The sequence below is a fragment of the Geospiza fortis genome, unplaced genomic scaffold, assembly GCF_000277835.1.
Source record: "Geospiza fortis unplaced genomic scaffold, GeoFor_1.0 scaffold104, whole genome shotgun sequence".
In the NCBI taxonomy this organism is placed as follows: domain Eukaryota; kingdom Metazoa; phylum Chordata; class Aves; order Passeriformes; family Thraupidae; genus Geospiza; species Geospiza fortis.
In genome coordinates, this window is record NW_005054325.1 from 1,361,915 (window position 1) to 1,372,560 (window position 10,646).

Genomic DNA, 10,646 nt, shown 5'->3' on the forward strand with positions numbered 1-10,646 from the left:
AGAGAGACGTCGTTTCTCCAAAGGCTTTCACTGGGAACATTTTCCAGTGCTTATTTCCAAGCATTGGCAGGCCAGGTAACAGTTGTGTGTTGTTGTTGTTATGGTTATGATCATTATTACAAGTAGTACTTCAAATATTGCTACTAAGTGATTGCAAAGGAGGATTGATCCTTAAAGAAGCTGCTAACTGTGTAGCTCCCCTTCCAGCTTTTATCTGTGTATCAGTATTCTTTTGTTTAAGGAGAGCTTTCTCTAAACAAACCTCGCACAAAAGGTTTCAGTAATTAGTGATGGATTCAGGCAATATAGCCATTCAAATATGGCTGTCCTCTGATCTAGAATGAACTGATCAAACACCAGAAAGCTAATTATTTCAGACACTGTATAGCGATCACTAAGCCCAAATGTGAACATCTAGCAAATACCAAAACAGGTATTATTTTATGCGTTGGAAGACAGCCTCATGATCTCCATGTATCAAAGCAAGTACATAACACGTGAGCTTTCCAAAGCAACCTTAACTCCTGGTGCCCACTACCAGGAGGTATTGATGTGGACCTGTTCAGCATTTCAAAATAATAAGCAGGCTAGTGTACTTGTTCTCAAACTCAAAGAAACAGCAGCTTGCATTTGAAATATAATTTGTGAAAAAGTACGTGAGGAATGCAGCAGTATAGTTATTTCTTGGATAATCAGTGCTCAGATCTGCTCTCAATGAAATAAATGGTTCATTTTGTGCTGTCCCAGGGAGACGGGGCTCCTGCCTGTATGAGGTGGGGACTTACAGCTCTCCGTCCCTCAACTCCCATACCTTAAAAATAATGAGAATACTTTTCAAATGACTGATCCAAGTTCATTCACCTCATCATCCATCTGCCTTGAAATAGTTAAGGACTCTTTTAGAAAAATATTTCAAATAGTGACAAAGAGCTGCTAGGGGTTTTCTTCCCTCCAGTTCAACCTCAAACTAGACATACTACGAATCTCATCACAGCACTTTCCATTTCGGAGAAATTATTCTGGCTTAAAAAACAAAAAATCAAACAAATCTCTGTCAAAGCTTCACTTCTTTGGACAGGCAGGCAAACAGGTGACACAAATGGCATGAAAGTAAATGCTGCTTTGCCATGGGTGATGGTACTTTCCTGCACAGCATGCTGAGGCTACTAAGATGCTTCACAGAATGACAGCCTGTGGTCTCAATCCAACAAGTCCTACTCAAAGGAGTAGCCTTTACTCACATCTGAAACAGTGCTGAATTTAATAGGATTGAAAGAGTACAAACTAGCCATGCAAACAAGTGCTTCCAAGGGTAAAACAAGAAAGACTAAAAATATCAACTGATAAATATTTTGCAATTTATACCTGTACTGGACAAATGGGCATTGCCTCCGTATTTCACAAATGCAATTTCTAACATCCCTTTCAGTAGTACGTACTGATGTGAAAGCACTAAGGCACTGTATTTGTTGTTGCTTTTGAAATGTAAGTCCTCACTGAATTCAACAGGGAGTAAAGCTTAAAAGCATTCTACATGAAAGGCTGGTTTTGATTCTTTGTTAAAACTCAGTCACTTTATGAATGACAGAAATCTATACCAAAATTTAATCACTAATTGAGAATATTAAAAATGTTAAATGGTAAAATATTAAGCTACAAATTAACTTTGTTTTCTTAATCACAGAATATGTCTATTGCAGGAAAACAGAATATTTCCACATTATTTATGCTTTATAGCTTGTTTTCACTTTCTGATGTATTACAAAGTGATAGAATTTGTTAGGTAGTGAAAAACTTAATATCTTTCCTTTAAATTTCCTGAAGAGAAACAATAATTTTTGTTATTACAGCGAGGATGTGATACAGTAAAAATTTTCAAGGACTTTGGCAGAATTAAACATGCACTTACTTAATCTTACAGATATGGGTTGAATTTTGCAGTTCTTAGTTACACAAAGGGTGTTGAATGGGAGTTTTGTCAAGCAGTCAGGATCTCAGCCACTAATAACCTCTCAGTTATTTTCTTTTTCTCATTAGTAGTCTAACAGCTAACACACTAATCTGAAGCTGCTATGGGATGCAAGATGAATTACAGCACATCAAGCTTCCCTTGTGAAAGCAGGTGAAAAATCTCAGGCAGCATCTCTCAGATGGTACCCGAGGCATGCTCCTGAGCAGGTACCAGCCCACGGAGCCACGGTGGCTCCAGCAGCGCTGGCACTTTGCACCACCGAACTCTGGCCCCAAAATTAGCCCACAGAAATTCAAACAAAGGCATTTTGAGAAAGACACTTTGGGGTGGTGATACCTGAAGACATTCAGGTGCTCTGGTGACTCAGTAAGGGGGAGTACAAGGAGTTGATGCCAGGAGGCTTTGCTCTGTGCTCCAAACTTAAGTGAACACACCAAACACTTTTCAGGCAGGAGTGAGGAGGATGGTGTTAGCCTGCTTCCTTAGTGCCCAAGGAGAAGGGAGATGGCTCAAAGGGTGCCATGGCTCCTTTAGTCACCTTTGGGAAATGTGCAGAGCTGAAAAAAAAAAGTCCCTTCAAATGTGTATGCAACAGCTGCTGATTACACACACGGAGGATTTGTAAACCTGGCTTTAGTAGCTCTGAATTTTTACTGTCAGCATAGGTCTTTCTCCTCTGTGTGAGAGGAGAGCTTCTTACATGATATGAAGGGAAAATATAATGAATGGGTGCCTCAAAAATGTTGCTATTTACTTTCGTGAAACAGACTGAAATTAAGCATCACATGCTAGTCAGGTCAAGTCTTAAAATGTATGCTGCTTATTAAAGGACCCCTTTCTTAGGACTAACTGCTTCCAGTGTGGAAAAAGCCCCAAGCAAATACTGTGTTTAATTTTTGCTCGAGAATATTTTCATTTTGTCCCATCTTAAATCAGTTCTAGTTCCACACAAGTAAATTAACTGAAAAGAGCCTTTTCAATTATATTAAATAAGGACTGTTACAATAAAATTATCTCTGATTATTCAGTATTTTGTTTTTCTGTTATTCTATGTCATGTAATCCTCAATTATGTGTGATTTACTTGGGTAAAATCAAGTAAGACAGTCTACGTTTCATTAGGCTTGCACATATTCTAAACTGCTGATACATTCCTGAAGTATTCAAAAAAATAAGAATCCAACAAATGTGGGGGTGAAATATTTTCTGAAGCTTCTTTTTAGGCTATATCTAATGGAGAGTTAATTAATATTTTCTAAATGTAGTAATTTCTTTCAGGAAAATAAAAAAACACCGAGAAGCAGTGTAAAAACTGTGAAGAAGTTTCAGAAAAAATGCATACGTTACCATCAGCTGAAGCTAAAATGTCTGCTAACTATAAAGACAGATGTATAAAATGCTCTCACATGCAAATCCAATAATAATTTCAAAATGCAACTCACAGCATTTTGTATATTTAAACAAGCCTTATTATAAACAAAACTCTGAGCCTAGTGCACTGACACAGGACAATTATCCTATCATCAGAATACTTATTTTCCCCCAAGCACAGATTAAATAAAGTAACAACATATACTAAAAAAACCCCCCATAAATTTCTTTTAAAATTATATAAATTTGGAAACAGTAGTCTTGTAGCAATATATTGACTCTGGAGAAGAACAGTACTACTTTTTCCTTAGCTCTATCATCTCTTACAATTGATGGAGCTGTTAAAGAAAGTTTTCTTAAATTGTTAGAACGCGTTTATTTTCTTGCAAATTAATTCTTTTTAACTCTTTATGATAGCTTTGAATCCCATAAAGAAAGATGAATTATCACATACTGAGCCCAAGCTGTGAAACAGGAGGAGACAAATAGAGACCCCTACTGTGTTTAACAATGTAGAAGAAATTCCAGACTCAAAAGAAAAATTTTCTGTCCTTTTTCTCAGCCCACAAAAGCTGTTAGCATGGCTTTGAACAGTGGAGGGCACTCTTGCTATGCAAAACCCGGTGCTGACCTGGCACACTCGGTTAGATCCATTCAGTAGCCTGAATCTCAGAATTTGTTGAGTAACAGCCACCTGTGGCACAGGCACTAGCTGTACTCTGGTTAAAACATTTGCAGTTTCTAATCTGTGCAGCGAAGCACTTCACTATATCAAACACTGGGGCCTTTCTCTGTGGACGCAGATGTGGAACAGATGCAAGCTTCACAAATTGTTTGTAATATCTGTGCAAGATATCATATTAAATAAGACCTGTGCTGTGTTTTTAAAAGTCATATAAACAGATACTCAGTTGGCTGTTATGGCATAGGTACAATAATTTCAGGTTGGGCAAAATTCGTGTACAAATAATGTGGGTGTCTGTGGGAATTAAGTTTATTTGGAATGCATCAAGTTTTATGTGGAATCCTAAAAAGAAGTAAAATGGAGGTAAATACTTCTAACACAGCTGATATGAAAAAAAATTGAAAAACCAAACCAAATAAACTAGAAGAAAGAGGGGGATTCTGCATCTGATTCATAGAGATTCTGCATCGCTCTCCTTGGAAAGTGAATAATTAACTACATTTTAAACTACACAACTCTTTACACCCTGCATGAATTAATGAAGCCAATCACTTTTTGAGCAAGCACAGAAAGGAAGGCAAATTTGGTTTTGGAGGCTTGCAAGACAAGGAACTGGTGTGAGGACCAAATCCTGCATCTACTAAATATCTCAAAACTGAATTTACAAGTTCCGGACTCCTTTGAGTAAAATTACTCACAACCAGGAGTACTTGAAAGAGCAAACCTGGTGCAGTTCAATGCCAGTTGTGCAGCTCAGTCGTTTTGGTCCTTCACCGTTCTATACACTGCAGTACTGCCCAGGATAGCAAAGCCATAACGATCTAGACAAATCCTTTAGCTTTCATCATTTCCATCTTTGGGGTCATTAGTGCATCAGCAAATTCACAAATGAAAGCAATGGAATGGCACCAGGAGAAAGGGTCTCCTGAAACGCTGAATGACGAGTCGGTTTTGATTATCCAGAACAAAAATACGGCAGCACCTGCAGGGTTAATTAAGCAGCTCAAGATTCTGGGCTTCACAAAAGAAAACCTTTTTCCTACTTTAAGGACTGTAAACACTTGTGCTGAACTAGATGGGCATTTGATAAGCTGTACAGCATGTAGCAAACTCCGAGGGATCTCTAGTTAACACTCAAATTCAGTGTTAACACTTAACAGAACAGTGGTAAGCCGCGCTGCCAAGGTCAACTGCACAGATGTACTAATTGTATTATGAGCTTGACATCTAGTGGCCACCCCTGGCAGGGCAAAGCAGGCAAAGGTTAAATCAGCAAGCCTTGTCAAAGCACTTCTAACTACCCACCCTCAGGGAGAGGAGACCTGGGGAAGCTTTCCGGCGCTCCGCGGTCCCACCTTCTGGCCGGCATTCCCCGGCGGAGCTCCCGCGGTGCGAGCCAGCGGCGCGGCGCCCACCTGCGCCCGGCCCCAGCCCGGGCTGCGCCTCCCTCCCTCCCTGGCTCCCAAGTTTGGAAATACCTTCGGTGTTCCTTTTGCAGCCTGTGATAGCATTCAGATTTCTAGGGGAGGAGGGGAAAGTGATGAAACTGGGGGTGCGGGGGGAGGAACACACCGCACGCGCCAGTATTAGAAGGTGGCAATAAGCATTTCAGAAGGGCTTTTTGTAAAGATTTAGTTTACACTGTAATAATAAATATTGTTCAAGTGCGCTTGCTTTTTGCACCCTAAATATAGCAAGGAAATAATAAAGCCCCCTTTCTTTAATCCTATATCTCTTCACGTTTTAGCTCAAAATAAACAGATTTTTCAAATGTGTTGCATTAAGGTTTTCTATCACCCTTAAAAACATCTATCTTTCTGGCTGTCATGGTTTTGAAGGGTATTTCCTGGATAAGAAGAAATGTTCTCTAGGTCTAACAACACTATAACTGAACCAGCTCCTAAAAGTACATTTTGGCCTAAATTCCCTTTTTTGAATTCATGGACAACCTTCACTACATTTAGTGGGAAATTTTAAGAGTGTAAAAGAAGCAGGATTGACGTTGATATATAAAACTCAATATGAATGTACTGCTAGAACTAGATTTACTAGTGCTTCCTCTGGGGAAAAAAATGTAGACAATTACTCTCATTTTACAAATACAATACAATAAAATAAATTATTTTTATATGCTTTATTGCAGAAACTGTGTCAGTACTTAACTATTTTAATGTCATGCCTGACCTGGTTTATTATCAGCAAAAGTGATTGACTCATGCCCTGGCTGCTGGATAGTCAACAGATATGCTTGTCTATGTTTGGCAGACAACAAATCAAATGAAGGAGAGATATCAGGAAAATCTTCCCAGGACTCAGACTATTTTTCAAATGGCACTAATAGTCTTTATTAATTAGTTTATTTTTACACTTTTTCTAATGAAACATGTTTTTTGAATTGTAGCTTTTCCTCTGTCTTAGGCGAGGAAAAGTAATTTTCAACAGCTAAATGTATGCATATTAATAGCTTAATTACACAGAATTTAAACAAACACCTTTTAAAATTTCCTCCCTCTCACTCTGAAAAAGGTGTCTGAATGTCTGCCTCAGGAGATGGTAAGACTTCAAGACGAGAATCACTAGATAAAATCTGAGCCAGTTTTGTCTACTTCCATTGTTATACATATATCAGCAAATTGGCCAATTGCTGTAGTTTCCTTATTATTGCAAATATTTTTCTATGGCCAACAAAATTCAGTGCAGAGTATTTTTAAAATTACACAAACACAGACGTTACATAGTTTGAATGTGAAGTCTCTGCTGTAATGGCAAAAGTATTTACATAAAGTTTCAATTACCATTTCTAATCAAAGGGACAATTTATAGCCATACTAATTTGGCCTTTATTTTTCAAAACAAAAAGCCTTCTCTTACACTTGCTTCAGAACGAACATTTGCAAAAATCACATAAGTTTTATATTTGCTGACGGCTGCTTGTGACTTCTCAAGTTTGAAATGCAACAGTGTCTAAGCAATAGAGAATAGCTCAATTTCATACGGAGGAATGTCCCCCCAAAATTTGTTTTAAGCCTCCCTATATGCAGATGGAGTGACTACACTTGCATAAGGCTGGCTGCTACATACTGAGCTGTGTCTTTGCTGTAGCTGAGCCTGTGTGTCTGTGGACATACTCCAGAAGAATACTAAGTGCAGTCACCAAACTGCCCAAAACTGCACAGCCCATTCCCAGTTTACCAAGATGAAATAGATAAATTAGTTTAGACTATACTGTATGTATTGAAGAATGGGAGAAAAAAGAGGTCCAATATTTTTAAAAATGACTGAAAAAGGCACATTAGAAAACTCTTTTTACACAGTTCACTACAAGGTATCCCTTCCACCTCAGGCTAAACAATAATACATCTTTGCCAGAAACTTCACATGAAGAAGTCCAAAGCACGATTTGTCATCACTCTTACCAGAGCCTCACTTGCACGCTATAAGAATCACTTTTCAGCACAAAAAAAACCCAACAAAAAAAACCCCAAAACCCAACCAAAATAATAACAATTTTAAAAAACTGAACAAAACTCCCACAAACAAACAAAATACTTTCTATTATCCCTACCTTAAAAATACAAATGCTATGTCTATGGTTTAATTTTAAAATTAAATGGAGTTGAAGAATGTTTATTGTATCTACAATTCTGATTCATTTGTAATCTGTTGAATTAAGCAAGTGTATTAGAAATGTAATTCCAGCTATTACAATGCGTTACATCTACTGAGAAACTGAGATTATTGTATTCTACAGGCAGTCATCTGAGTCCTGCTGCTGCTGTTTTTAAATTATTTCCAGCAGATCTTCTCATTTAGGAACCTCAAATTGTGGGAGTTTTAATACATATTTTTGTTCACCCTTCTACATTGCAATTATTCAAGAAATATATGGCCATTAGCTGCTTGTTAACATTTCTTTCAAAATTATTTAAAAATATATTTTTAGCATTTCACTTTTGATTAACAATTTCAAACAATTTTGAGTGTATATCTGTATTTGATGACAAACTAATTGTCTTCAGATTTCCAACAGTTTCTCACCACCATGATAATGTCCTGTTTGAATGCAGTTTTGTTATGCTGTAACCCAAGCTGGCTATAAAATTATTTGTTTGGATTCTAAAACTTTTGTGATAACATTAGCATGAAAGTTCTGCTGTGACCAATCAACTTAAAACCCAGCCTAATGTTTGTCTTCCATCCTGCACCCCAAACTTCCATGCTTCTCTCTGTTGCTATGAATATCCCTTCACTGTGAGGATTACATTTATGGGACATTAATTTTTAAATGCTTCATTTTATAAAATCTATTTTAAGGTGATATTAAACATGATTTCATTAAATTAATACTAAGCTTCATTTACTTAGTCTTGCATTAACTCCTTTGGAGACAAGAAGCAAAATGAGTGAACAGGCTACACATATGAAATAATACTGCTTTAACAGCTTGCTTTCTTAAAATGACAAATATTCTTGCTCTGTGTGAACTATTTTTGGCCTGTTGCAAAATATACTCAGGAACTGTAGCAATATCTTGATCACAGCTGTGAACAGAAACGAAGAACACTGACTTGACCAGAAGTGTTTTAATTCACGAGATTTGGAACTCTCATTATATCTGGCCTATAAAATTGCTTTCAAGTATGGCAATCGTTAGGCTTCCTAATATCATGTGTAAATGATTTACATTACACTAATGTGCACTAGATAGCCCTCTGCTCCTGTAGCTTGTCTGCACCTTGTTCACATTTCTCAAATGAAAGTGCAAACCCAACTTTAGTGTGTTAATTGTTAGCCATCAAGGATTTTACTCTATTAATTAAAATATGTTTTAATAGAAGGAAACATAGTACATTTTGATAACAGCCTTCTAAGGCTGAAAGGTATTTTTACATTGTTGCATTTTAGGGCTGCTGTGAAAGCCGATTTTGTGCTATTCAGGGACCACAATAATAACGCTTTAAAATTCCTCACTGGGATGCAATGTAGTCCTTTTGATGGAAAGACTGTCTTTCTCATTCGGCAGAAATAAATCCATTCATTTGATCATGTAGTCATTGAGGGCAATACAAAACAAACCAAGTGTGAGAAATTCTATGTGATGAAGTAAACAAAACAAAACCCCCCCAAAAAGGGGAAAAAAACCCCATTTCCATGACAAAAAGATTCTTTGTCCTTAATCTACCCACCATATGCAAGCGTTTCTTTTTAGCATATCTCTTGTTCTAATCTCGGGTGACATGGCTACATAGATAAGATTCACAAAACAAAACAAAAACCTAGTTTAACAATTTTTTTTCAATTTATTAACTCACCAGGAGTGTCATAATGAAGTAGTTGGGTTTTATTTTCCTGTATTGAAATGGATTCAGAGCATGTAAAAGTTTATAATGCTAATGATAAATTCTTGGACCTAGAGCCCAAGCCAACAGAAATGGGCTCAACAAATCTTGCTTTCATAATAAAATACTAATTTTTATCTGCTTGTCTATATTAATTTATTTGACACGACCACAGTTTCCTAAGGAAAAAAAAAATTGAAAATGCACAGCTTTGCTCCTCCACTATGACAGAAGGAAGCATTTCTCTGTGTGCCTGTTATTGTCAGCCCAAGTGGGTTTTCCTGAGTAGTGGCAGAAACCCCCTTAGCAGCGTTGGATGGTGTGGGACTTGCTCCCTGCCTCCCCAAACACCCTGGGAAGGAGTGGGAGGCTTAATTTCCCAGTCTGACAGATGTTTTAACCTTATGAAGTGGATTCACGCTGCCTTAAGCTTCAGGGCTGTAAAGTTCAGATACAATAGTCAAAATCCTCCTCAAGCTTCAACTTTGCTGCCTTTCTCTCCCCACAGATGCAACCTAAGAGTAATTATAGTTTTAAAACAGGAGAAGGACTTTTTTGTTTTCCTTTTCTAAGGGGGAGAGAGAGAGGAGATAATATAGTGGAGCAAGGGGCCTACACAGAAAGCAGAAAACATTTGGGATCCCGCTTGGTTATGCAAGAAACTAATAAATCAGTGGGCTCTATGCAAAGAGGAAAAGAAAAACTTTCAAGTGGAAGCTCTCAACTTAGCCCAGGAGAAGAGAGCATGGGCTGTGGTGTGCCTTTGCACGCTGCAGTGCCAGGGACTACTAAGGAAATTAAAACTAATTAAAAAAAAAAAAGGAAAAAGGAAGAAGCCTGCAGCCCGATTCCCGAAAAGAAAATTACAGCAACGTGGAAATAAAGCAGGATTACAGTCCAAATCTCTCCAGCTTTGGACACTTGTTCACTAGCAGCCTGGCAGCCCAGATGCATAAAAGCAAGTATGCGTGTGCCTGCGTGTGGGGAGGAAGCGAGGAATGGCGGATGGACGAGAAAATAACCCTTTCCCACTGCTTACAGCCGGCGCGACAGGGGCTGGTGGCGGTGGTGGCACTCCGTGTCACCTACCACTGATAATAATTACAGTCGCAGCAGAGCCAGGAGGCGAAAGGGGGAAGGCAGCGCAGGGGGGAAGGCTAAAAGCTGCTGTTGAATCCTCTCGAAAATAATGAAACCATCTCCTCTGGCCCCGCACACCCGAGCGGCCCTGCCCGCTCCTACCGCGGTCCCTCCTGGTCCCCCGGGGCGAACGGGGGCAG

At 38.4% G+C, this 10,646-nt stretch overlaps 1 protein-coding gene across 2 annotated transcripts in view; it reads right to left on the reverse strand.

Moving 5' to 3' along the window:
- SALL3 (spalt like transcription factor 3) overlaps positions 1-10,646 on the reverse strand; it is a 25,507-nt gene that overhangs the window by 14,049 nt on the left and 812 nt on the right. The gene's annotated exons all lie outside the window — the stretch shown is intronic.